Consider the following 25,868-nt stretch of genomic DNA (forward strand, 5'->3'; position numbering starts at 1 on the left):
CACAATTAGAGAAATGCAAATTAAGACAACTCAGAGGTACTGCTTCACACTTTCCAGACTGGCTAAAATGACAGGAAAAAATGATAAATGCTGGAGGGGGTGTGAGAAAACTGGGACACTAAATACATTGTTGGAGGAACTGTCAACAGATCCAGCCATTCTGGGGAGCAATTTGGAACTATATCCAAAGGTCTATTAAACTGTATTCCCTTGATCCAGCAATGGTTCTACTAAAGTCTGTATCCTAAAGAGATCATAAAAAAGGGAAAAGGACCCACATGTGCAAAAATGTTTGCAGCAGCCCTTTTTGTAGTGACAGAGAACTGGAAAGTAAGTGGAGGGAGGCCCATCAATTGGAGAATGTCTGGATAAGTTATGATGCATGAATGTGGTGGAATATTATTGTTCTATAAGAAATGATGGGCTAGCTGACTTCAGAGAGACCTGGAGAGACTTACACAGAGACTTTCTGATGCTAAGTGAAGGGAGTAGAACTAAAAGAACATTGTACAAAGCAACAGCAAAATTATCTGATGATCAATTATGACATATGTGGCTCTCTGCAACAGTGAAGTTATTCAGGCCAATTCCAATAGACTTGTGATGGAGAGAGCATCTGCCTCAGAGAGGAGTATGGACAATGAATGTGGATCACAACATAGTATTTTCAACTTTGTTGTTGTTTGCTTGGCTTTTTTTCCCTCATTTTTTTTTTTTTTTCCTTTTTGATCTGATTGTTTTCTTGTGCAGCATGATAATTGTGGAAATATTTTGAGAAGAATTGCACATGTTTAACCTATATTAGATTGTTTGCTGTCTAGGGGAGGGAAAAAGAGAGAGAAAAAGATAAGGAATACAAGGTTTTGCAAGGGCGAATGTTGAAAACTATCTTTGCATGTATTTTGAAAATAAAAAGGTATTGTTTAAGAAAAAGCAAAAATGACACGTTATCAGAAAAAAAAAAAAAAAAAGAGCAGCTCTGCTTGCCTCGCACATGGAGGAACCCCAAACAGAAAAAATACTAAGTGCTAAAGCAGCAGACCATCCTCCAGAAGAAACACTGAAAAGGGGGTCTCTGCTTAAGTTCTCATGCTAGTAAGAGCAAATACATCACTATGAATTGACTCAAATCTATTCCTAGACCATTTTCTCATTCAAATCATTTCCCTAGAATGCAGCCTAACTAAATTGTCACACTCATACTAAGTTTTAATTTATTGTAATGCCCCAACTATATGGAGAATGAAAAAATAAAATGTAATGCATCTTCACTTTACTATCCCCACTTTGTGAACCTAAGAAAGGCACGACCTTTCTGTGCCCTAGATTCTCTTGCTATACAACTGAGATAATAATAACTTTCTGCTGCTCTGCCTCACAGGGATATTATGAAACATAACAAATTAATGTTTGAAAAGCTCTTTGAGGTTCCTGGATGAAAGGTATTACTGAAAGGACATATTATTAACAATGAGCACTAAGCCCCAGGAGCACAACTGAATCTGAACATTTACCAAGGGAAGATATCAAGGCTTCTGCTAAAAAAAAATAAAATAAAAAATAAAATCTTAGGCTTTTTTGTTGAACTTAGTTTTGATTATATTCAAAACCACTTCATAGCCTATTAGTAAATGGTTGGTTGGTGGCTACTCTTCATTCTGGAATAGGATCAAAATGACATTTGTTAAGAACTCAGAATGCTGTGCTACAGGTTAGACACCAATAGTCCCCATAAACATTTGGGGTGGATTCTGTAACTTTATGCATCTCCTGTTTTGTCAGAGTTAATTCATTTGTTCACAGAGCACAGCACCTTCTGTGATGAGGGCACGCCATGCTGGGCAGTCCTTTGCCAGAGTATCCCATGTCATATAATCAATTCTAAAGTTCTTAAGAGATACCTTGAGAATGTCCTTTTTTTCTGGCTACTTGTGAGCACTTGCCCTGTATGCTTGCCAATTAATATATGTTTAGTTAAAAGAGTGAAGTGTTATTAATGTAAGATTCACTACTGCCCAGTACTATCATATGAAAGCATTTTCATAGTCTTGTTAAACTATTATTTTTGGATTGAGAGTCCACTGTGGGATTCCGAGCCTTTTTGTTCCACGTGCTATGAATCCCTCACACCCCCAAAGAAAATGATTTGTGAGGGGCAGCCTTGATGTCTCTCTGGGAGACTTGGATTCACAACTGGTCCTTGAATCTCTCATTGTCCCAGACAATCTCTCCCTAAGTGGCAGAAAAAGTGGCTGAGCTATATTAAGAGATGGAGTTTCCTCAATGGAAATTCTTTGCAACATGAGAATTATATTTCCATCCTCGAAAAGAAGGGATTTGAATAGAGTTAGACTTTATTTGTTCAGTGTTACTCTAAAATTCTATCCATTTCTTTTAGTTTATCTAGAATTTCTTTTCATCTCTCCATTTCATTCCTCCTAAATTTACTGTTCACCCTTATTGCAGCCTCACTCCCTACCCCACCTTGCTCTCTTGATCCAACAACCCTGCTCTTGTCTCACTTTCCTTCCACCACTTTCTTGATAAATTCAACTCTACATCTCCCTGTAACCTTGGTCATTATTTCACTACTAATCCTCACCTCCACCATCTGCATTCTCTTTTGATCCCATCCTATAGTTGCTAAACACTAGAGGAAGAATTAACACTATTATGCTGTTTGACTCTGGGCACCGAGATGGCACCATAGTCCCCAGAGTATCCTAGAAATAGGAATCCTCGAGTTCAAATCCAGCCTCAGATACTTACTAGATGTAAGACCATAGGCAAGTCACTCATTTACCGCAAATTGAGGTCATCACAAACTGAAGTCAACAGTGTCTTTGCTCCTAAATGGCAATACTTCTATTCTTCCTTTGCTTGGTTTGATCCCATCCCCCAAATTTTCATTTAGAAAATTCCTCCTTTTTTTGAAAGCCACCAGAGCCATGCCCTGCCCCAGAATTCTCATCTCTCTTATTTTACTGAGAAAATCATGCATTGTGAACACCTACATATCTATTCCACATCTTCAAACATATATATCCCGTCTCCTCAAACACCATCATTTTAGCAAGTGGTGACCTTTGTTGAACTAAACCTCCTAGGTGTATACTTAGTATTATTTTCTTTTTCTTTTCTCTCCCCCTCTTTCTGTCTCCAATAAATGTAAAGTCTGCAGCACCTAACACAGCTCTAGCTTTTTTAAAAATTTCATTTATGGCACCCCTCTAGATACCCTCCCAATCCTTACTTGAAGATTGATTTCCCCTTAAGAAATTAGGATTTGGTGAGATGTGCAGAGAGGGATTTTATTGTTGGCTCTTCTTTTTGGTGGCTTTTTTCTTTCTTTTTTGTTCTGTGAATTTCTAGTCGTCTCATCTGTTGCCTGTTGTACTTAACTTGGGAAGTTTTCTCCTTCCTTCTTCCTTTGTTAACAGCACCAAATGAGATAAACATAAATAGATCTTACACTTAGCCAGGAAATATTTATAATTTCAATGAAGAGGAAAGATTTTTAAAAATGCATAGTAGAGAATCCCAGAGAGAAAATCTCAGTAACCAGAAAATATATCACTTTGAAAGAGTTTGGTAATAATTTGGTAATAATGGTAATAATTTGGTTTGGTAAATATTTGGTAATAATGAAGAAGGAAAAGGAAATCTGGAATTTAGGAACATTGCAATATTTGAAAGAATCCCAGCCTCCAAGGTTATATTGCTCAAAGTTCATTGTTTTCAAGTCGCAAAGAACTAAAACCAATTCAGGGACATCTGTGCTGGAAATGATATGCCAATATTTCAGATAAGAATAGGAAGAAAAATAAAAAGCTATTAAAAATTAAAAAAAAAAGAATAGGAAGAAAACCTTGTCTATCTGGGGGAGACAGAAAGACACTGAATTAGAAATAGCTGAATAATCAACTGTAGGTACATGTGTCTACAGAAGTGGTGTTCATTTCCACTATATTTGATAAAATGTAAAATACCCATCTCTACCAGTCTCCTAAGTTGATAAATATGGAGTATAAAGTGCTAGACAGATTTGTATTTTATTAAACAGATATTATTCAATTATCTTGGACTTAGATTCTGTAGAACAGTTTTGATTTAAGGTCTGGGATACTAAAATCTGCCTTTGCAGACAGAAATAGGAAGTTGTGGGCACAACTTTATGAGTATATACAAGTATAGCAACTGGGCTTAATGGTATATCTTCCCATTCCTGCCTCTCTCTCTCACCCCCATGTATAACTATAGTTACTGAGAAAGAGAATCCCCTAGCACCTGCCCATTGTTTGTTCCCTGTGATTTTAGCCCTAAACTCATAATATAGTACAAATTAAATATTGGTCAAAGGATGATATTGTTTCATTTTCAATGTGCTTTTAGTAGCTTAAAAAAATGAAGCAGCTATTTATGAACACAAAGTTTAAATCATAAAAATCTATTGCATATTGCTGAAGCAAGAATTTTTAACCTGGCATCTGTGAATTTCTTAAAATGTTGAGAACTGTATTTCACTGTAATTATTTTGATTTGTAATTCTATGCTTTTTTATTTTATACATTTAAAAACATAGTCTTTACCAAATTGCTGCCAAAGGTGTCAGTGACACAAAAGGTTGGAAGTCCTGTTCAAAAAACTCTCTTGCCCTTGTGCTTCAGCATCCTGTCAATCCACCAAAATAAAGGCAGGAAACCTTAAAGAGAAACGGAAGGACGTGGGCTCTCGGGAATGGAAAGGACCTTGAAGGGAGGCCAGCTAGTTCACTCTCTCACTCAAGCAGGAAGCTTTTAAACAAGACCCCTTCACTACGTCTATCCCAGCTTATGGGTGAATGTTCCATGGTTGGCAGGGCCCATGAGCCATTACATTTATGAACTACTTTCATGGGCAGAAAGTTCTTTATATAAAGAGTTCATATAAAGAATTAAGTTCACCTCTGTCTCCATGCAACTAGTTTATTTTCCCCACTCCACTGCTGTATAGGATGGGGCAAATTCTTTTTCTACCAGATAGATTTTCAAAAGATGATCAACCTAGCCCTTAGCACTGTCCCCAGCACATAGCAGAAGCTTGATAAAGGTTTGTTCATTTGACTGTGGACAGCTCTCAGGGAATTCATCACACTATTCAGCAAGGCAGGATTCTGAATTTTAAAGAAGGAATGGGATTAAGAAGGCCAGAAATGAGAAGTATATCACAGCACCCTGCCGCCTATCAGAACGGTCTTCAGAAGCAGACACCAATTTGGGCATCACCCCAAAAGTTCTTGAAGAGAGAGTAGAGAAGAATAGGTGACTGTGGGCAGAGCACGGAACACATCACTGCGTATTCTCCAAAACAGGGCAATTGAAATAAAGAATTTTATAGCATTTTATAAAGTGCTGACAATATGCCAAGAACTGTGCTGAAAGTTACTACAAAAGAGAAGATAGTCTCTGTCCTCATGGAGTTTATATTCTAGCAGGGGAATTCATACAGACAAGGGCGCTACAACCAGGGGAATACATTGGTTTGCATAGCTTCTGGTAGGGTGAGTGGAAGAGGGGAGTTCTGCTTTGAGATCAATACATTAAGTCATGAAATCTTTGGCTCCTCAGCAAATATTCTGGTTTTATTCCTAAGAACCAGATTTTAAAACCAGATAATTTGAAGCATTTAACCTCATGTTAGCTTTAATATCTCCTGGGAAAAATGACTGATAAAATGATTTCCAGCTCTTGATGATCTAACACATTTTCTCTATTCCTTTCCCGGAATATCAACTGCCTATTCCAGTCCACAGGTGACTTCATTCCATCACAAGGGACAGACCAATGTGAATCTCCTAAAGTTTCCTGGCTCTGTTTGCTCCCTTTCCCCCAAATAGTATGTGAAAGACCCTGTCCTAAAAAGGAGAGAGCTAGCTTTGGTGCCAGGAAGAAGTAAGTTATCCCTCCAACCTGGACTCACTGTGTGCTCATGGGTAAGTGTAATCAAATTAAGACATGTCATCAATGAGCATTTATTAAGCACTTACTATATGTCAGTCCATATGCAGAGTGCTGGGGTTACAAGAAAATCCTTGGTCTTGATGAACTTATCATTCAATATAGGAAAACAATGTGCACACAACTATGTATGAACACAACATAGATAGGATCTCAGATGAAAGACGTGATTAAGAAAGCCTTCTTGTAGAAAGTAGGACTAGAGCTGAAATTTGAAGGAGGCCAGGGAAACCAGAAGGTGAGGAGGGAAAAGAGCTCCAAGAAACAAAGAATGCCGTGTCCCTGGATCTCATGTACATGGAGGGGAGTGAGGGGATCCCCCAGTTAGTAGAGAGCCACTGGCATTTATTGAATAGGAGGGAGTGACATCATCAGACTTGTACTTTAGGAAGGTCTGTTTGACAGCTGACCGAAGGATGGACTGGAATGGAGAGAGACTTGTGGCAGGGAGACCAAGCAGCAGAATACTGACATAATCTAGGCATGAGGGGGTGATGGCCTACACCAGGGTGTGGTGTGGACAACGTGAATGGAAAGAATGGGTCATAGAACAGAGGTGTTACAATGGTCAAAGCAAAGTGGGCTGGGAAACAGTTTGGAGATGGGAGCTGAGGAAGAATGAGGAGGCAAGGATGAAACCTTAGCCGTGAGACTTAGCCATGTGGGGGTACCCTCAACTATGAAAAAGAAGTTAGAAAAGTGGGGGCTTGGGAGGAACAATAAGTCCAGTCTTGGATATGTTGATGTCTATGGGATTTCCAGTCTGAGTTGTCCTTTAGGCAGTTGGAGATAGGAGATAGGAGATAGGGAAATGTTAAGATTAAAATGTGTTTGAAAGTCTTCTGAATAGAAAAGATAACTGAAACCATGGAAGCTGATGAGATCACCAAATGAAAGCACATGGAGGAAGAAGAAAAGCGTGCCTAGAATAGAATTGATGAAATAGATAAAGATAAGCAAAAGAAACTGGTTAGACTGGAGAACCAAGAGGGAGCAGTGTCATGAAAACCTAGTGAGAAAAGAGAAGAGGGTGAATGAGAGAAGTTAAAAAAAGATGAGGATTGAGGAAAGACCATTAGATTTGACAATTAATAGATCATTGGTAATTTTGGAGAAAGTCATTCCAGTTGAATGATGGGGATGGGGCCAGATTTCAGTTAATTGTGGAGAGTTAATTTGGTTATAATTACGAATGGAGTGACAGTAATAGGGAGCAAGGAGCATTCCAAACTCCCCACCTCACCTCTCAATCATTAGGGTGGGAGACCTGGGAGAGAAGGGTGTGAATAAAAGTTTAATTAGTCCTGGAAAAGGCAGCCAAGGAGGTGGTGTGATCAAGGGAGTGCCAGGATTCCTTGGAGTGCAAGAAGATAGAAAGATTGGGAAAGGGAAAATTTAAGAAGAAAGTAAATTCGTTCCCCCAGGAGCCTGTGGGCAGATTTAGAGTACCGGATAATATCAGGAGTGGGATAGGACTTTGGTAGAGAGGGATGATAATAAGGAAGTGTTTAATGCAGGATCTGGAGGTGAGTAATTTAAGCTTTGCCTCCAGGCAACTCTAAATTAAGTCAATACTGAAGAAAAGAAAAGGATCTGGTTTGGGAAATAAGGGTTCTCTATGTAAGAAAATCATAGATGGAGACCAAAGGAAAAAACAAAAGAAAACTAAAGCAAAGCTAGCAGAGCTCATCAATTTTCCTGAATTCAATGGTCTAATTTTGAAATTTGAATAGAAATAATAGAATAATTCTTAAAAGGCTGAAGAAATAGACTTGGGATCATTTTCAAAACCCTTAAACTGCAAGGCTTCTCTACCAGGCATTGTGAGCTTCTGAAAACAGTTTTTGAAAACTGAATTTCAATAGAATTGGTTTTCTTTGTAACCTATGATTTTATGCCTCTAAAAGCATTTGGAGAATTAAGCATTGAGGCTGGAGTCTCTGAGAGACTGGGGACTGGGAACCTTTTCCAGCTGTGCTTCCAAAGACTGGAAGAGATGATCAGGAGCCGGTCAGTTGGGGATTGCAGTCCTAGTCACTCCCCACAAATCTCCCTCAATGCTGTTTGTCTGTTTAGCCATTTCCCCTTCTTTTTCCTTTCCAGGCTCCACTGGATTTGATTCTTATTTCAAAAAACAAATTATAAGCGACTGTGAAGTGGTCGGTCCCTAGAGCACTGGATCTGGAGTTACTCTGTGACTCTGGACAAGTCACTTAACCTCTGCTACCTCAGTTTCCCTAATTGTAAAATGGGGAGCACCCACCTTCAGGGTTGTTGTGAGGATCAAATAAAATGATATTTATAAAGCACTTGGCACAGTGTCTGGCACATAATGGGTGCTATAAAAATGCTTATTCGTTCCCTTCCTTACGAAGTACAATCAGATTAATTAATAGATAACAAAAAATAGTTTTCATGTTTTTGATGAAATTAATGTTTCTAAATTCAGCTGAAGTTCAATCAATGAGCATTTATTAAGCACCTACTATGTGCTAGGTACTATTCTAGGTCCTAGGAACCCAAGGACCAAAACCAAAATGAATTCCAATGAAAACTACTTTGATAATGAGGTAAAGTCAAACCTATCTCCCATCCCCAGTCAGTAAATGAAGGCAGACTCTAGAAGCAGAAAGCGCCTGGACTGCCCAAGATAAGCAAGGTGGGGCTGTATCTGCTGCTGGAGGAACCCGGGAGCTTCCTCCTACTCTGGGGAGAAGCAATCTGTGCTCGGGAAGGAAATGGGAAACAGAAACAAAGCAAAAATAAAGGGCTTTGGGTGGGGGGGGGGGGGGGGGGCAGGAGGAGAAAGAATCAAAAAAGGCCTGGGGAGAGGATGGCAGAGGGTGGAACGCTGGGTATGGCAAACATCCAGCTGCTGGGCTGGCTGGCATGGAAAGGCCTGAAGGGTGGGGGGAAGGAAGGGATCTATATTGAGAGCTGAGGGTTGGGCTGGAACCCGGAACAGCAGCAACCAGTAGAGTCTGCATCGGATCCTGGAGCTGGGGAAAGCCCCTGAGCAGAGCTGGGCTTCCCCAAAGTCGTTGGGGAAGATAGATTGAAATGTAGGAGCTCGAGGGAGGAGGAACAAGAGGCTCTAATGCAATAGTGATCGCTGAAGTGATTTCTGAGCAGACAGAAGGGGATGGTGGGAGAGACTGGAGAGGAGGCAAGGAGACTCAGAAAGTGATGATGGATGGCGAGGGAGAGTGAGCCCTGAAATGTCTGCAAGGTCGGGGGTCCTCCGTGTGACCCAGCCCCATCTCCCTCTCATTCAATCGTGACTTTGCCCCCACACACTGACTGACAGAAGAGGAAGGGTCGTCATCCCGCTCCCTGAGAGCCACCGTCTAGGCAGCAGGCTTTCCGGTGAATTGTCAGCCCACCTTCTGAGTGGCTGTGGATTAGTGCTGGGGGGTTCAATGTCATCCCTTGGGGACATCACCATCCACTAGGAAACTGCAGAACCCCTGGGGCCTTGGTGATATTTTAGACTTTGATGTGGATAAGAAGGGGAATCCCGGCATAAATTGGAGGCTCAAGAATAATGCTTTGCAAACTCAGTCCTGTATAAATGTGAGTTATCATTATTATTATAATTAACATTTGCCCTAATGCTCCAAGGTTTACAAAAAATTTTGCACATATTATTTCATTTGGTTCTCAAAACAATCCTGGGAGGTAGGTTTTCCTATCATTCCAATTTTCCAGAGGAGGAAACTGAGGCTAAGAGGTTAATTAACCTATTTAATAACTTATTAAATAATCAATAACTTACTAAATATTTAATTATTACATAATTTATTAATAGTTTATAAATATTTTAATATTAAAATTATTAAATAATATTAATAACTTATTAAGTAATTATTTAATTTAATTAACTAAATAATATTAATAACTTATTAAGTAACTATTTCTGGCCAAGGTCACTTGGCCAGAAAGTGTCTAAGGGAGTATTTGAACTTAGATCTTCCTGATTCCTCGTCTAGCCCTTAAAGCATTTTGTCACCCATTTTGTTCTGAAACCTAGGATTTCATCCTCCTGGTGAGAAAACGCTCTGTCCCAAGGCTGATCAGTCTCTATATTCTAATGGGAGAAGACGGCATATAAAAGGAGCTGAAAAGGGGAAGAAGTGAGGGCTAGGAAGAGATGACGATCCTGGGGTTGGGGAATGGTAGAGAAAATTGGGAGAATCTGGAAGGCAGCCTAGAGAGGAATGATGGCAGGGCTGTAAGGCAGAGGGAGTGGAACCCCTCAGCCGAAGGTCTCAGGGGCTGGAATGATGTCCAGAGAGAAGGGATTTCTCTGACATGGCAGAATAGCTCTGGAAAAGTCAGGGAAATTGCTGCAGAGGATTGAAGATGGTGGGAGTAGTGGAATCTTTCTTGTTCAGACTTTATGAGCCCATCTGGGGTTTTCTAGGCTTTAAAGGTACTGGGATGGTTCGCCATTCCTTCTGGGTCCAAATCTCGGATCCCATAATCCTGTGCAGAGAACAGACACCATCTAACCTCCAAAAAGGAAAGATATCAGGAGCCCATGTTTCTGCAGGGCTTTAAAATTGGGCTTTGCACACATCCACTTGCTCCTCAGGACTATCTATAATCAGCTCCACTTTACAGAGGAACAGACCGAGGCTCAGCTAAGTTAAGGGGCACAGAGCTACCAAGAGTGCATTATTTGAAGCCAGGTCTTCCTGACTCTGAGTCTAGTCCCTGATTCCCTACAATGACAAAGGTGATCAAAGACAGCATGAGAGGGTTTGTTCTAAAGGTGTCTCTGCTCACCTTGCAATAGGGAACCTCAAGAGGATCCAGGGCAATAGCTGGAGTCCCAAGGTGGCTTTCCATTGAATGTCTTTGCTTGTCAGCCTTCCTTTTCTGCTCCATTTTCTAGCTTCTTCACTGCTGCCATTCCCACTCCCTAGTAGGTAGGATACCTTGGCTCACCTTATTTGCCATTTCTTTCTCTAATTCCAGGGGAGCAGCTCTTTTATTTCAGACTCTGGGCTCCCCTTTTCTTCCTCAGACTATGCTGATGAGCCTAAGGAGGGGGCCTGCCTGGGAACTCTTTGTTGTCTTCTTCTTCTGGGTTCCAGAGATTAAATTAAAAAGACTCTCAGCTGGTCTTTGATGTTAGAATGAGTCAAAAAAAAAAAAAAAAAAAAAACCCAAAACAACAACAAAATCATTTTCTCCGAATGTTTCTTTTTGTCTTTAGGAGTAAAGGAAGGAAACTCTTTTCCTTCTAAGGTCATCAGTCTTTGTCTGCCAATGGTTCTCTTGGACCATCCATCATTCCCCATTATGACATCTGTTCCTCAGGACATTGCTGCTGCTGGTTAGAGCCAAGAGCAGAATCGATGTGGACGAGAAGCTAGGAATGACCCAAATCCTCTTCTCAGGGAACTCTTGATACAACGATCAAGAGAACAAGAGACAAGTGAGAGCCTGCAAGGGTTCCAGAAAGGTGCCCTAGGAGGGTTGAGGTAACAGACCTGGGCCTTCAGGGAGGAGGGTGGCAGTGTCAGGAACAGGAACAGGAACAGACCCGTTAGGGCAAGGGAAAGATTGAAAGGTGGTAGGAATGGGGAGTTTGAGGTTGGTTTGTTTTTCACTTCCTAAAATCCACTCTTATTTCCTTATATACTCCATATTCATGATTTCTTACGGGAAAAGTAATTTTTCATTGGGAGCCACCCAAGGGCGACTGTCATTCTCCAGGAAGCAAATATGCCATTCTTGGGAAATCCATTTTTAGTTTGACATGGACTTGGTACATGGAGAGAGGGGACAGAGACAGGCTGGTCCTGGGAAGCCTGGAGGAAAATGTGGGTGAGAGATGATTACTATTCCCTTTTTGGGGGGGGGGTGTTTTCAGAGTTAGTAGAAGGAGAATAATGGCAGAGCAGTGGCCAAGAGGTGGTCACCCTTTTCAGGCCACAAGGAGAAAGGGAAGATAATGAGGACTTCCAGGGAGACAGCAACACTACTTTAAAGATTGTTTTAATTTTGCAAACCCAATTTCTGTGTAAATAACTGGTTGATAAGAATTTGATCCCTCTTTATATTTTGAAAGACATAATGTTTTTTAGTTTTGTGAATGATTTTTTAATCACTTAGATTATTAAACAATCTGGAATATATTGTAATATATGATATAAGGTGCTGGTTTGCTCCCACTTTTGACTAAATTATTACCCAGTTTTCCCAATAGTTTTTGTTGAGTGATCAGTGCTTTTCCAAGTATGAGTCTAATCTTGTAGAACCCTAGTCTTATGAGTGAAACTGGTTCTAGTTCATTATTACCCAATCTGTCGATCAATCTGTCTTATGTTTTTATCTAGTATCAGTTTGGAAAATTACTGTTTTCCAGTCCTGTTTGTAGTAGCAAATAATTGGAAACAAAATAGTTGCCCATTGATTGAGGGCTGGTTAATGGAAGTGGTGTTAAGTATTATCACTGAGTTGTAAGAAATTATGAATATGAAAAATAAAGAAAAGCATGGTAAGATATATATATATATATACATACATACACATACATATAAGATGATGCCAGAAATTGATCCAGAAAAGCAATAATACAATGAATCTAACCATGTACATGGAAAGAATAACAATTTTTAAAAATCATTGTGTGTAAAAAAAATCCAAAAACAAATAAAAACTAATCATTTTGCAATCACGATCATTTGGTATTGGACAAGAGTTGAGAAAGTCACTTCTTTGTGGGAAACTATCAGAGTCAATTAATTTGTTGATTAGATTTACTGATATGCTTTATTTTTCTTTTCTGTCTTTGTTTCATTATAAAGGGTGAGAAAGGAGAGAAATATATTTAGAAATGAAGATGATATGAAAAAAAGATATCAGAACTTTTTTTAAGGGAAAAAATATTTCACTAGAAATTCTGACAGAAATGCTCCATTTTTTTTTTCTCTCATCATTGCCAGTTTTATCTATAATTACACTTGAAATCACAGGGTTTAATTCAGCCTCATGTCAAACTTTTTACATATTTATTCTCACCTGGCTGTGGGCAGGATAGTAGCAGATTCTGGAGCAGCTTCACTTAAGTTCCTTATCTCCAAACCACCAACCAGGGCTTTTGTGAGCACAGATGCTATAGAACAGACATAGGTTGTTTGAGTTAATTTTGCCTACAGGTGACCTGAAACTCTGATCAGGAACTGGAATATCTTGTTTGAGGAACAGCTGGAGGTGTCACTGTATGGGAGTATATGTGTGTGTATATGTGTCCACACATATGCGAAGGATGAGGATGGAGATGGGGGTGCGGGTGTATTGTGTGTATAAAACATTAAAAGGCTGAAAAGGTAGGAGGGATCAGGTTGTGAAGGACTTTGAATATCAGACAGAAGATTTTATGTTTAATTCTGAGAAATGGGAGTGAGATACTGGTGCTTATTGAGTAGTCGGGAGTCTACACTTTAGGATGATTAAATTAACAACTGAGTAAGAGATAGACTGGAGTAGGGAGAGAATCTGCCAGGAGGTTGGTGCCGTAGTGCAGGGGTGAGCGGTGAGGGTCTGCATCAGAAATGGAGAAGACCCATGTGAGAAGTTAGGAAGATAAAGCTGGCAGGTTCTGGCAACAACAGATGGGAGAGGGGATGGGAGAGTGAGGAGTCCAGGATGACACCCAGGTTTGCATCCTGAAAGACAGACTGTGGTGGTATCCTCAATAGTAGTAGGAACTTCAGAGAAGAGGGGGAGATTGGGCTGGGGGTTCCATGGAAACGAGCTCCATTTTGGACATGTCTCATTTAAGATGTCCGTAGGACTTCCAGGTTGTTAGGTCTACTAAGCAGGATGAGTCTAAAGGTTAGGGCTGGATAAACAGCTCAATCGGTATAGAGACAATGGAAACCTTAGGAACTGATGAGATCACCGAGTGAAACTGTATAGAAGAGAGCCCAGGAGGATACCTTGCTTTTGGCATGAGTGACCTTAGATCCAGTAAAGGAAGCCAAGAAGGGATGATCAGACAGGTAGGAGGAGAACCCCGACAGACGAGTGAAATAATTGGCTTGATCCTAGGTAATTTTGTATTGTTCCTATTTACAGTTGATTGATTCGTTCTATATTTGCCCAAGTCATATTTTTCATGTTGTTTCTTAGGGTGCATTAATATTCCATTGCATTTTATGGACCACAACTTATTTAGCTTTTCCCCAATTGATGGGATTTACTTTGTTTCCAGTTTTTTGCAACTACAAAAAAGTGCTGCTGTAAATATTTTAGACTCTTTCTTCCAATTTTTCTTCTTTTGGGGAATAGATATTTAATAGTGATTTTTCTGGACCAAAGATTATGGACTTTTCTGTGACATCCCATTAAGACTTTGTCTGACTTGCAAGGTCTGAACATCAGACATCTCTCTGCTCTTGAGAGACTTGAGGGCCGATGGTTCAGGCCTGGTCAGCTCTGGTCTCCTGTCCACTGCTGTGGTACAAGAGGGTAATGCCAGGGGACACTCATGCTAAAAAAGAAAGTCAACAAAGGTTTTAATTTATATAGCCCTGACTATGCACCATGCACTGTCCTACTCATTTTGCACTCAAATCTGAGGAAGAGTGAACCAGAATACCTTATATACCTCAGAAACAGAATTTTTGTTTGTATAGATTATATTTTCTTAAAATTGAATGGAAATTCTATTATTAGAACCCGTAATGCTAAAATTTATAAACCAGATTCTTTGTTGTTGAAGCAAAATATATTATTTTATTAAAAAAAGATAGTGAAGGGAACATTATATATGTTTTTAAAATTCATTATTAATTTTTTTTGTACTTTCCCATCCATTATCTTTTCTGAGTCTCACTGACGTGGGGTGATAGGTATTCTAAATGTTTCTATCCCCATTTTACAGATGAGGAAATGGAGACTGGGGGAGACTAAGTAACCTGCCCATGTCTCCATAGACAGGAAGTGTCCTGATGCTCAGTTCTGAGTGGCACCTGCAATTCCACATGGCCTCCACCCCCTTTAGGCCTTTTAGACAGGAGGCTGGGGTTTCCAGGCTGGGAATAGTTTACTCATGTTGAAGGGGCAGCAGCCAATACTGAATCCACCGACTGGCACCTTCATGCAACAGTGGAAAGCTGAGGAAATTAGCTCGACAATTCATCCTTGACTGAACCCATCTGGGATGAAATGATCAGGGCCTGGAAATTAAACGTTGTGTATTTATCTCTGTAGCCATTTCTCCTGCAGTTTGCCCGATTTCTATAACTTGTTAATGCGCATTTTATGCCTCTAAAGCAGTGCTTTCTATTGGGTAAGGAAGAATCATTGTAAAATCATTGTGGGGGGGGGAGGGAGACACGGTATTTACAAAGGATTCTCCATCCCTTTTCCTCTTTTAAATTTGGGGTGGTGGGGTGTCAGATGGCTCAGCATCTCAGTCTAGTTCCATTACAAGCAGGCAGAACACTGAACAATTTAAAGAAATGCAGCTCCCTGTTCCTGTTTCTGTTCCTGCTCCCTAAGGTCTCTCTCAGCCCTCAAGTCACTAAGTGCCCAGGGAATAAAGATAAGTTTCCAACCAAAAAATAGTGAAACACTAAGGAGACCCCCCAGATGTTCTCAAGGCATCCCAAAGGACAAAGGTGAGGGTCCATGCCTTATGTGAGTTTCTGTGAATTCAGAGCATACCATAAGTTTGATAATAATGAAAGGAGCTCTGTTTGGGTGCATTTGTTTGGACAAAACTCCCAGACTTGGCTCTGTTCTGTTCTCAAAGTAACCTCTACTGTTCACTTTGGGGACCTTTTCCTAGCATGAGCCTCTGACCTGGAGATATGACGAGGGCTTTGGTTCTCCAGGGTCCAGCCTCCGTTCTCCTCTGCCTTTGCCACACATACCACCAGACTTGATTAAATGTGCCCACAACTTCCTCTTTGGAGACTCCCCTTATGTCTCACTTGTCTGTAACTGGGAGGACACAGATGCTGAGCTGAGTTGTAAAAGGCAGCCACGTTTGTCGTCCTCTGAATCTTAGAGCACAAGAGTAACTTCCAGGGCCCAGAGTGTGTCTGGGAAAGCCCTCCACCAGCTCTTTCGATGAGTGGTATGTCATCTGTCGCAGGTCACTCGCTCTCTGGCCTTTCCTACACTGTCCCAGAACTTCCTCTTTGGCAATGACAGCCCCCTGAACAGGATCAGTTGCAGAACCTTAGGAGGGGAAGGGATTTTCCAATCTCCCAGAGATCTGAGATAACTGGTCACTCCTGCATGATCTGATCCTGCTCAAGCTAACCCATTGTTCTTGGTACAGGACCAGGTACCAAAATCATGGGAATGCAGGTGAAAAGTCATAGGAGGGTCATTTGAGCAAACCTCTAAGTGTTTGTCTCTAAATGAACTTCACGCCAGTTGAGTCCTAAATCCTAAATAATATCTCAACAAAATTTTAAAAATAATCTAGAAAATATATGCTTCGACTTCTTGACATCAAATAAAAAAAAAAGTGAAGTTAAAAGCCTACATGTTTAAATTTCTTCTGGAACTTAGGTATCAGACCTCAACTCCTTCCCAGGGAGATGAGCTGATTACACTGATCAGGGAACTCCCCCAATACTTGCACATACAGGTGATGAATAAAACCCAAGTGCTCAGTGAACTGGTCCAGCTTAGGTTCTGGTAAGCCTGTTAACATACACGGTGTTAAACACCTTGATTCCCCCACTCTGTTCCCTTCTTCATTACTGTCAGTGTTTCCATTTGCACCCTCAGAATTTCAGTTTTAGGAGCTTCCCATCCTTGCTAGATGGTATAATTTACCCCTTAGTAATTTTAGACCAAGGGGTTCTAACCATCCTTTCCCTGAAACCACTGTAACTTCCTCTTTGGTAGTCTAGGGTGTATGTCTGACTGTTCAGGTGCTAAGATGTGGTGTTCACTTCTCCTCCAGCTTCCTCGGTTTCTATCCCAATGACCAGTTCCTCTTTCCCACTCAGAATCAGTTCTTGAATTGCAGTTCCCCTCATGATTTCCATTATGGTTATTTTTAATGACTTAATAAAAGTCACATCGTTCATATTTAGAGAACTTTTGTGTCTGTCCTAGAAGACTGAAATCTCCCAGTATGAAAAATGGCGCCTTCCTCATGACAGCCTTTTTTCCATTTGATTTCAATATAGCTGAATTCTTTGTCAGTTTGAACTAATGTTGAATTGTCATGATTTGGAGCTGGGGATGCAGTTTTGAATGGCTACCGTTAATTTGCCAGGACATTAAAACAAACATTTATTAAATACCCAACTTGGGTAGATCATTGGGGAAGATGAATCATTTAAATAAGAAATAATCTCTGCCTGATGAGCTAGTAGGGAGATGGTATCAACAGAGAACTGAGAATTTGTTGGATTCAGAACAGAACTTGTCCTATTGCACTCCACTTCCCAACCATCCCTCCTGTTTGCTGCCTTCCCTGCTTGTGTGGAGGTCGCATCCAGACCCCCAAATACAGGGTCCTTTATCCTCCACCCCGATGTCCATTTGGTTGGCAAGTCCTGTTGCTTTTCCCTCCACAAGATCCCTCTCCTCTGTCTCCTTTTAGCCCATAAGGCCGTCTCCCTCAGGCCTTTATTTTCTCTTGCTTGGGTTACTGCAATAGGATCCATCCTAAAGCAAGGATATATGACCCTGTTCTGTGAAAGAAACCACAGAAACTCCTTGCTGAAGCTGGGTGGAAAGTGAAGTTCTTCCCCTGGGGTCCTCCTCCCTTGCCAGCCTCTCCCTGGTCGTGCAGAGGGCACTTCTGCCACACTGGGCTCCAAGATATTCATGGCATGAATCCTTCCTCTCCCACCTTTGCCCCAAAGGCTCTCCCTTCTCACCTTCTGCTCCCAGAATCCTTGCCCACCTTCAAGGCTCTCCGCTGCCTTGTGCAGGATCTTCTCTGATCTCTCCCTTGTTAGGCTGAGGGCCTCCTTTTCCTGGTCATTACTTTGCACATACTTTTTTGTTTACTTATTTTTTTGCCTATTATACATGCATATATATGTATATTTTTGCATATTATATATTGCGAATGAAGCATAAACTCCTCGAGGGCAGGGAGTGATTCTGGTTTTTCTTACCTAGCTCAGTACTTGGCACAAGGCCGGTGCTTAATAAATGCTTATTGAATGGAGAGCATTACGCTATGACTACATTGGAGAATGAACAAATCAGGGGAAAGGTTTGCTGGAAGTGATGACATCCCAACTGTGGTTCACATAATGGGTCTGTGAAGGGGAGGCAGGGCCAGCCCCACGGAAGAAAAAGCTCAAGGAAAACCCAGAAACATTCAGAAAACAGAGGTAGCTTAATTTTGCTGGATCCTTGGAGGGGAGGAATCTGAGATAAGCTTGGAACAGTACCAAACAGCACCAAAGTGTCAAATTGTAGAGCACTTTGAACTTGGAAAAATATAAATTTATTTTGAACAAAAATTGAGCTTTTCCTTAAATTATTTAAAAATATTATTCTAATATAGAAACATGTTTTACATGATTGCACATAGATGACCATATCAAATTGTTTATTGTCTTAGAAAGGGGGGAGGGGACAGAAGAAGGGAGAAAATTTGGAACCCGATTTTTAAAGAAGGAATGTTAAAAATTGTCTTTATGTGTAATTGGAAAAAACAAAATACTATTTAAAAAGAACAAAAAACCATTCTCAGAAGGACGTATGTTGTTTCTGTTGTTTGTCCTCCTTCTCAGAGGAGCATGAGATGGGGAGGGGATGCCGGGACACCCGAGCGAAGTGGATTTCAGTGCGGGAGCGCTGGGCAGGGCCACCGGCCTCACTTCCCTCCAGGGCCGGCTGAGTCCAGTGGTCAGTCACTGCAGGTTTTAGAGAACTGCCCGAAGGGACACAAATGTCATGAGTGTCTGCCACAGCGCGCACGCTCCCAGTGATCTGTCATTTATGACATTTCACCGAGCGGCTGCGCAGTTCTTGCTTCAAAGGGCTATGAGCTGATCTGAAGATGCAGATTTGAAAGAGCTGAAGACCAGACCCGCCATATGTGAACACCACGGTCAGAGGCCAAGAGGGAGCACTCCCAAGCTCTGCGGGATCTCCAGGAGGTGCAGCCCCCTGCCCGCTGGGTTCCACTCCGGCCCCTGGCTCTTGGGTTCTTCCCTGTGCCTGTGTTTCTGCATCTATCAAATAAAACAAGCCCTGAGGCGCCTTCCAGGAAGAGGGAGGAGGAGAGGGACACGATAGATTTTTAATAAACGCTTTTTGAACTGAATGGAACTGACATGGGTTTAATCTGGGGCTGGCATCCAGCGGGAAGGGAGTCCCAGGGTGTGTGACAGGCAGCCAGCAGGCAGGGGAGGAGGGCAGAGGAGACAGGATTTTTCTGTGTTTCCTTCACCTTAGCATGGCTTACAGTAGGCACTAAAACATGTTTCTTTCATTGGAGCAGTACTCAGTGAGGAACCCACTCAGGCTGATTCCAGAACCTTAATGACAGGAAGGGGCTGGGTCTCCTGGAACTAAGGTCTTTGTCCTTGATTTCACCGGGTTTAGGTGTCAGAATCATTTTATGTTCACTTCCTCCCACACTCCTCTGCATTCAGGCAGGAGAAGACGGAGCTGGGCCCTAAACCTGGAAGCTCCTCAAGGGCAGGGCCTGGGCTTTGCCCCTCTTTGTTCCCCTAGTCCCCAGCACATACATAGCAGTGATGAGGTCTCGAGTATCCGGGTGCAGTTGGCAGGGAGGGACTGGGGTATTGATGGAATCACTCCCTGGGACAGCGGGGAATGGTGCTGACAAGGGTCATGGTTCCATTCTCTTTGGAGGTCACGGGGCAGCCGACCTCGCTCTGTCCGGCCGAAATCCGAGTTAAGTTAGAGTTCTGAGGTTGGATTTCCCTTATGACTCTGTCCATGGCTCACGCCATCTTTGTGAGCCCCCTTTGGATCAATCCTCACAAACACTCTGCCCCCAGTCTCTTTCCCCATTCTCCTCTCTCGCCTCTTGATGTCTTTCTGCTTTTTACAGCTAAATAACTCTTTTAAAAGGGGATTAAACTTCTCTATAAATTTAGCCTGCCAGCTAAGGGCAGACTCCAACCTCGGGGTGTTCCCTTTCTCCTAGTTAATCATAAGTTCCACCAGGGAACGTCTCGTCCTTTCCATCATTGGTAGATGATGACTAGAGACTCTCCCAACTCTATTTTCTATTTGTCACTCCTGTACCCACTGTATCTTTTCATTTTGTCCGTAACCTCTTCTCCTAAATAGACCTAGCTTTTGCCAAAGAGAATGGCCCTTGTGAATTCTTCCCCTGACCGCACCCCGACATCTGGTGCTGACCCCAAGCGCATCAGTAGCAGTTTAATAATGTCAGTCTCCTACAGCCACGGCAGAGGAAGAAAACAGGCTTCAGTTTCTTAGACAAACCCCTCCCGTTCTCTAGGTCTTTATTTCTTCACTGAGAGAATGAGGGAGCTGGACTCGGCTTCAGATCTCTCCTCTGCCGTCTGGGACCACCGGGAGCCTCAGGTTCCTCACCTGTGGAAGGAGAGCTTCGACTTCTAGATGACTCTGGAGTCCCTTCTAGAGCTACGATCTTGCGACCTACTTCATATCAATATTTAAGAGAGCGGTTTATGCTTAATTTTATTTCCTGCTGTTTAGTATTCAGTGTAATTGAAGAGATATTTTTCAGGACCTGGCTTGAATCCTGCCACTGCCATGGATTCCCGAGGGGACTTGGGCAAAGTTCCCTGGTCTCAGTTTCCTCAGGGAAATTTAACCTCAGGGGTTTGCCATAAGTGGGGGTTTCTTGCTGGATTTAGGAAGCGGGGCTGCCCACGACCTCCCTGGAGGCCGAGACTGAGGTTAAAGGGGTCCCCATCAGTGCCGGCCCCTGCTGGCTTCAGGCACTGATTCCGTCAGTACTTGTCTTTCTCTGGCAATCCCACCTGGTTCCTCGGGACCGTGTCCGTACTATTGGGGTGACTAGCAAATAGCCCCGGGTGTGTCTGGGAACTCACTTAACCTGCCCAGCACGTGGCCTTTGAGGTCCTGACTGAGCTGCGAGCCGTAACAAGGGGAGAGTGACCGGCAGCTAGAGCAAGACCTGACAAGGACACCAGAGCACGATCGGCACCGTGTCCACCACATCGCCTTGGTCTGGTGGGGAGCCTGAGCCCTGGGACCCAGGCCCAAGATTGGAACTGCTTGCTCAGCCTGATGCAAATCTCTAATGAGATGGGATGAGGTTTTGCTGCTGCTCCTCCTCCTCCTCCTCCTCCTCCTCTGATTTCTGTAAGTACCAGGGAACTTTGGGGGGGGGGGTCTTTACAGGATTCACTGAATAGTCCGCCCCAGACTGCATGGGGGGGGGGCAGCTGAGTGGGCCACAAGGTCCTCATGCCGGCAGCACAGCCCGGCCTCATGGTCCCCTTATATAAGGTCTTGGTCTGAACGCATGGACGGCACCGTCTGGTCCCCGGTGCTTCTAGGAGGGAAAGACATTGAGGAACCAGGTGTTTCCAAGGGATGTTGGTGTGTGTGTGTGTGTGTGTGTGTGTGTGTGTGTGTGTGTGTGTGTGTAAGAGAGAGAAACAGAAAGAGACAGAGACAGAAATGGAGAGGGAAGGGAGAGACAGGCTGATAGAGGAAAAATAGAGACAGAAAGGAAGGAGAGGAGAGGGGATGGGAAGGGAGGAGGGGGGGAGAGACAAGGGAGCAGAGAGGGGCAGAGTGGGTCAGGGTGGAGGAAGAGGGGTGGGGACAGAATTAAGATCGGGTGTGGGGGGAGGAACTTGGGGAGAGGATGGCAGGACCAGGCTCAGTGGAGGTCACCCTAGTGGGGGTTTCAGGAACTTGGGTCACCAAGGCAGGGGCAGAGGAGCTGCCAGTGGCCGGAGCCCAGACTGGAAGATTTCACTTCCCCCTTAACCAGCTCCTGGGACTTAAGGAAGAGTTATAAAATCTGTCCTCAGCCGACCAGAAAACTGCCCCCAGTGCCCCTGGAAGGGAGCCAGCTCGGCTGCTGGGTGTGGACGCTGGGCTTGTGGCATGTTAAGAAGGGAGTGATGGAGGCGGGGTTGCCTTTCCCATAAATCCCATAAATAAGGTGCCCAAACCTCCCCGAGGAGATAAAAATAGCGCCATTAGGAGAAAAATGGGTAACCCGAGAAGCTCTCATCCCCACCCCTGTCTGATGGGTCCAGCTGACAAAGGGCACCACCCATCCCTGCCTTCTCCTGGCGGGGAGGAGGGGGAGCGAGTCAATATTTAACCAGAAGCTCACTGGCAGGCAGAGGGGGAGATGACAATGACGCAGGGTAGACACACTTGGAACCTGAGTCTCACTGTTCTAAAGTCTAGACAAGCCACAGATTCTGGCTGCAGCCCTCAGCTCTCGGAGCCACTTGGAGCTGGCTGCAGGAGCCGGGGCTCCTCCCCTGTGGGAAGCCCTTGCTCCGGGCCCCTCACAAGCCTGCAAGGCGGCTTCCCTTGCACAGGGCCCTTCTCTCTCCGCTGCAAGGACACTGCTGGGGCCCCTGGGGCTCTGCCTTCACCGGCCACCCTCGCTGGCATCTGGCCAGCTCCAAAATCTGCTTCCGAGCGCATTCAAATGCATTCACTCTTTTTAATGATTCATTTCAGTGGTTACTTATTCAATTAAATACTAAGTTCATTTTTAAGAAAAGTTTTGTTTTTTCCAATTATACGCAAAGCTAGTTTTCCACATTTTTATGAGATTTGGAGCTCCCCTTTTATCTCCCTCCCTCCCCAAGCCCCAAAGCAATCTGACGGTCGGCCACGTGCAGTCGTATTGTCATATTCCCCTCCAGTCCTGGTGAAAGGAGAAACAGAGCAAAAGGGGAAAGTCACCAGAACAAACCCCCCAAAGTGAAAAGAGTCTGCGTCAGTGTACAAGCCGCCCCCAAGTTTCTGTGCCCGTGGTCAGACGCTTCTCTAAACTTAGTCTTCAGCTTTTGGTCTTTGCCTTTCAGCCAAACTGACTGCCTCGCTGTGCCCCCCCCCTCCTCCCAGCATCCCCGGTCTCCCTGTCCGCTGCCCCGGGCTCCCTCCTCCCGGACCGGCAGTCGGCCTCCCCCCCACCGCCCCCCCCGACCAGCAGTCACGGGGGGGCAGCATTAGGCGCAGGATTTTTGCCTCGGCTGGCCCAGCGCCTGGCACACAGCGCCCGGCACACAGCGCCCGGCACATATCGGGGGCTTCTGGACCCCGGCGGCCTACAGTGCTCAGAGGAGGGGGAGCGCCCAGAGGGTTCCCTAGGAGCCGTGCAGACGCACTGGGACCTCCCAGAAATGGGGACCTGCGGGAGGAAGCCCCTCTCCCCGTCCCCCCTGCTGCTGTCAGGCCTGCTCTGCCCCGGTCTCTCAGATTCTCTCCCCGAGACCCCGTTTCGCAGAGAAAGTTTTGCGGCCCCGGTGCGCAGGTATAGGGACTAGGCCCCGACTAAGACATTGCTGACAATAAATGATGATTTTTCAGCCCCCACCTTCAGCTATGAGACTCCAGATGGGGTCACAACCTGCAGTTTAAGAAGCTGGGGCCTAGAGCGCTGAGAGGCTCCATAACCTACCCAGAGTTTCCCAGGCAGACGTTATTAGAAGCCAGCCTGGCACCGGGCCCCCCGATTCTGAACCCTGCTCTCTGCCCTCTCCTAGAGCCGTTACCCCCAGGAGGTGGGGTTTCCTTCCCTGGGGCCACACCAGGCCCGGCGCTGGGGGAGGGGGTGGGCTTCACTCACTTGCTTAGGGTGGGTTTTCTTTCCCTTTGAAATCTAGGGAGTTGGACTCCCCACTTCCTGAGGCGGGAGGAGCTCCTCAGATGCTTTGCTGTCCTCCCTGTCTCTTTTCACCCTGAAATTTATTCAGCCTTTGGGGGATGGGTTCCTCCATCTCATCCATCCAAGGGCCCTATTAGCCAAACAACAGCAGCCGTCCTCTGACTGCACCCCCACCAGGGACGGCCGTTTAATTCAGAAGCATCACACACAGAGCCCCACTCAAGTTTGCTCATCTCATTTTTTTCTTCCACAGAAAAGGAAGAACAAATAAGGATGATTCCTCCTTTCTTTAGGCTCATGAAAAATGTGAGGAATATTGTTCAAGGGGTAATAGAAATCCCCCCCTAACAACTTGGTTAAACCAATCGCCATATCTTTCCTGCTGCTCTTTTTAGTAAAAGGGAGGAGGGGAGAAAGAAATTTTTTTTACTACTGCTCATTGAGAAAGACATACAGACACTGGAGACTGGGGACTAACACCCCCAATTGGCGGTGGAACACAAAGCTACCCACGGGATTTTAGGGGTCACTGTTCAAAATGATCTGCCAATCACTTAACAATCATTTATTAAGAGCCTATTGTGTGTGTGCCAGGAAGGGGGATTATATATATGTGTGTGTGTGTATACAAAGGCAAAAAATGAAACAGTCCTTGCCTTTAAAGAGTTGTTATTCTAGTACAATATAAAAAATAAAATATAAAAATTAAAATATGATTTTTTTTTTCCTTTGGAGGGGAGGTGCTAGCAGCTAGGTATACATGGGGCAGGGAAAGGGGATTTACCTACCTTTACGTTTGCAATTGGCATTATTAAGGCCATTTCTTTGGGTTCCAGCAATTGTGATTAAAACAAATACAGTGTCCCAAAAGACTTAGGCCATTTTGTCCTATTAAAACTCAAAAGAAGAAAAAGCTGCCCTAAGACTTCTGGAACACCATGGTATTTTACCTACATCTCTTTTAGAGATATATTCTCTTATACATGATACTACTGGCTTTCCCCAACCCATCAGTGGGGATTAGCTGCCGATTTTATAGCATACAGTAAAACCCTAAGAAAAAGTTTTGATGGAGGAAGGGAAGTAAATAAAGATTTATTCAGAACCTACAGTATGCGGTTACTCTGCTTTATAGATATGAGCTCATTTGGTTCTACAATAACACTGGGAGGTAGGTGCTGTTATTATTCCCATTTTACACTGGAGGAAACAGGCAGAGAGTAGTGACGTGACATGGCTAACAGGCATCTGAGGCCAGATTTGAGTTCTAAGCCAGCTCTCAGCCACAGAAGACTGTGGGACAACTATAAGAGAACAGCTCAGAGAGCACAGCAGAGAGGGCCAACAGGTGTTTTAAGAAGGTGGAAAAATAAGAATGGGGAGCTCAAACATTCCCTACCTGGCACAGACTTGCAGATATGAAAAACATCTTTTCTTCCTAAGAACAGCAAATTTTTTTTTGGGGAAAAAATCCCTACAAAACAAAGGTCCTATTTTCATCAATGTGTTGCTGTTTCAAGGGTTGTGGGCAGGTGGGGGAATCCCCTTGCTGCTTTTTTCTTAAGGAGAATTCAAGAAGGCAGAGGAGACCAGTAAAGATGGCGAGGGGACAGGTGAACAAGATGGCAAGAAGAAAGAAGAAAGGCCTTAGGAAGGGGCAAGATGGCTCGCAATATGCATTGCAAGGGTGTTATGGGGAAAAACATGAACCTTGTCCCAAAGGGCAGGAGTGGGAGTTAAGTTAATCACATCTGCAGGAACCCAAAGAAATGGCCTTAATAGTGGCAATTGCAAACTCAAAGGTAGGTAAATCCTCTTTCCCTGCCCCATGTATACCTAGCTGCTGGTACTTCCCCTCCAAAAGAAAAAAAAAAATCGCCGTATTTTGATTTTTATATTTTATTTTACATACTGTACTAGAATAATAACTCTTTAAAGGCAAGGACTGTTTCTTTTTTTTTTGCCTTTGTACACACACACTTTAATAGGACAAAATGCCCTAAGGATTCATATGGCGCATAACTTCTAAGCCAGGAGAATGGTCAAACGGTCAAGGTGGTGGGCAG

The 25,868-nt window shown here is 43.6% G+C and overlaps 1 protein-coding gene across 1 annotated transcript in view; it reads right to left on the reverse strand.

The window, feature by feature from the left end:
* The window catches only part of RALA (RAS like proto-oncogene A), a 62,178-nt gene extending 51,065 nt beyond the window's left edge, over positions 1-11,113 (reverse strand). Inside the window, exon 1 of the mRNA XM_031951862.1 lies at positions 10,785-11,113. The gene's annotated coding sequence lies outside the window, so the exon portion shown is untranslated. The remainder of the gene's footprint in view (positions 1-10,784) is intronic.
* Between the last annotated feature and the right edge of the window lie 14,755 nt (positions 11,114-25,868).

This window comes from Sarcophilus harrisii, chromosome 1 (genome assembly GCF_902635505.1).
Source record: "Sarcophilus harrisii chromosome 1, mSarHar1.11, whole genome shotgun sequence".
Lineage (NCBI taxonomy): Eukaryota > Metazoa > Chordata > Mammalia > Dasyuromorphia > Dasyuridae > Sarcophilus > Sarcophilus harrisii.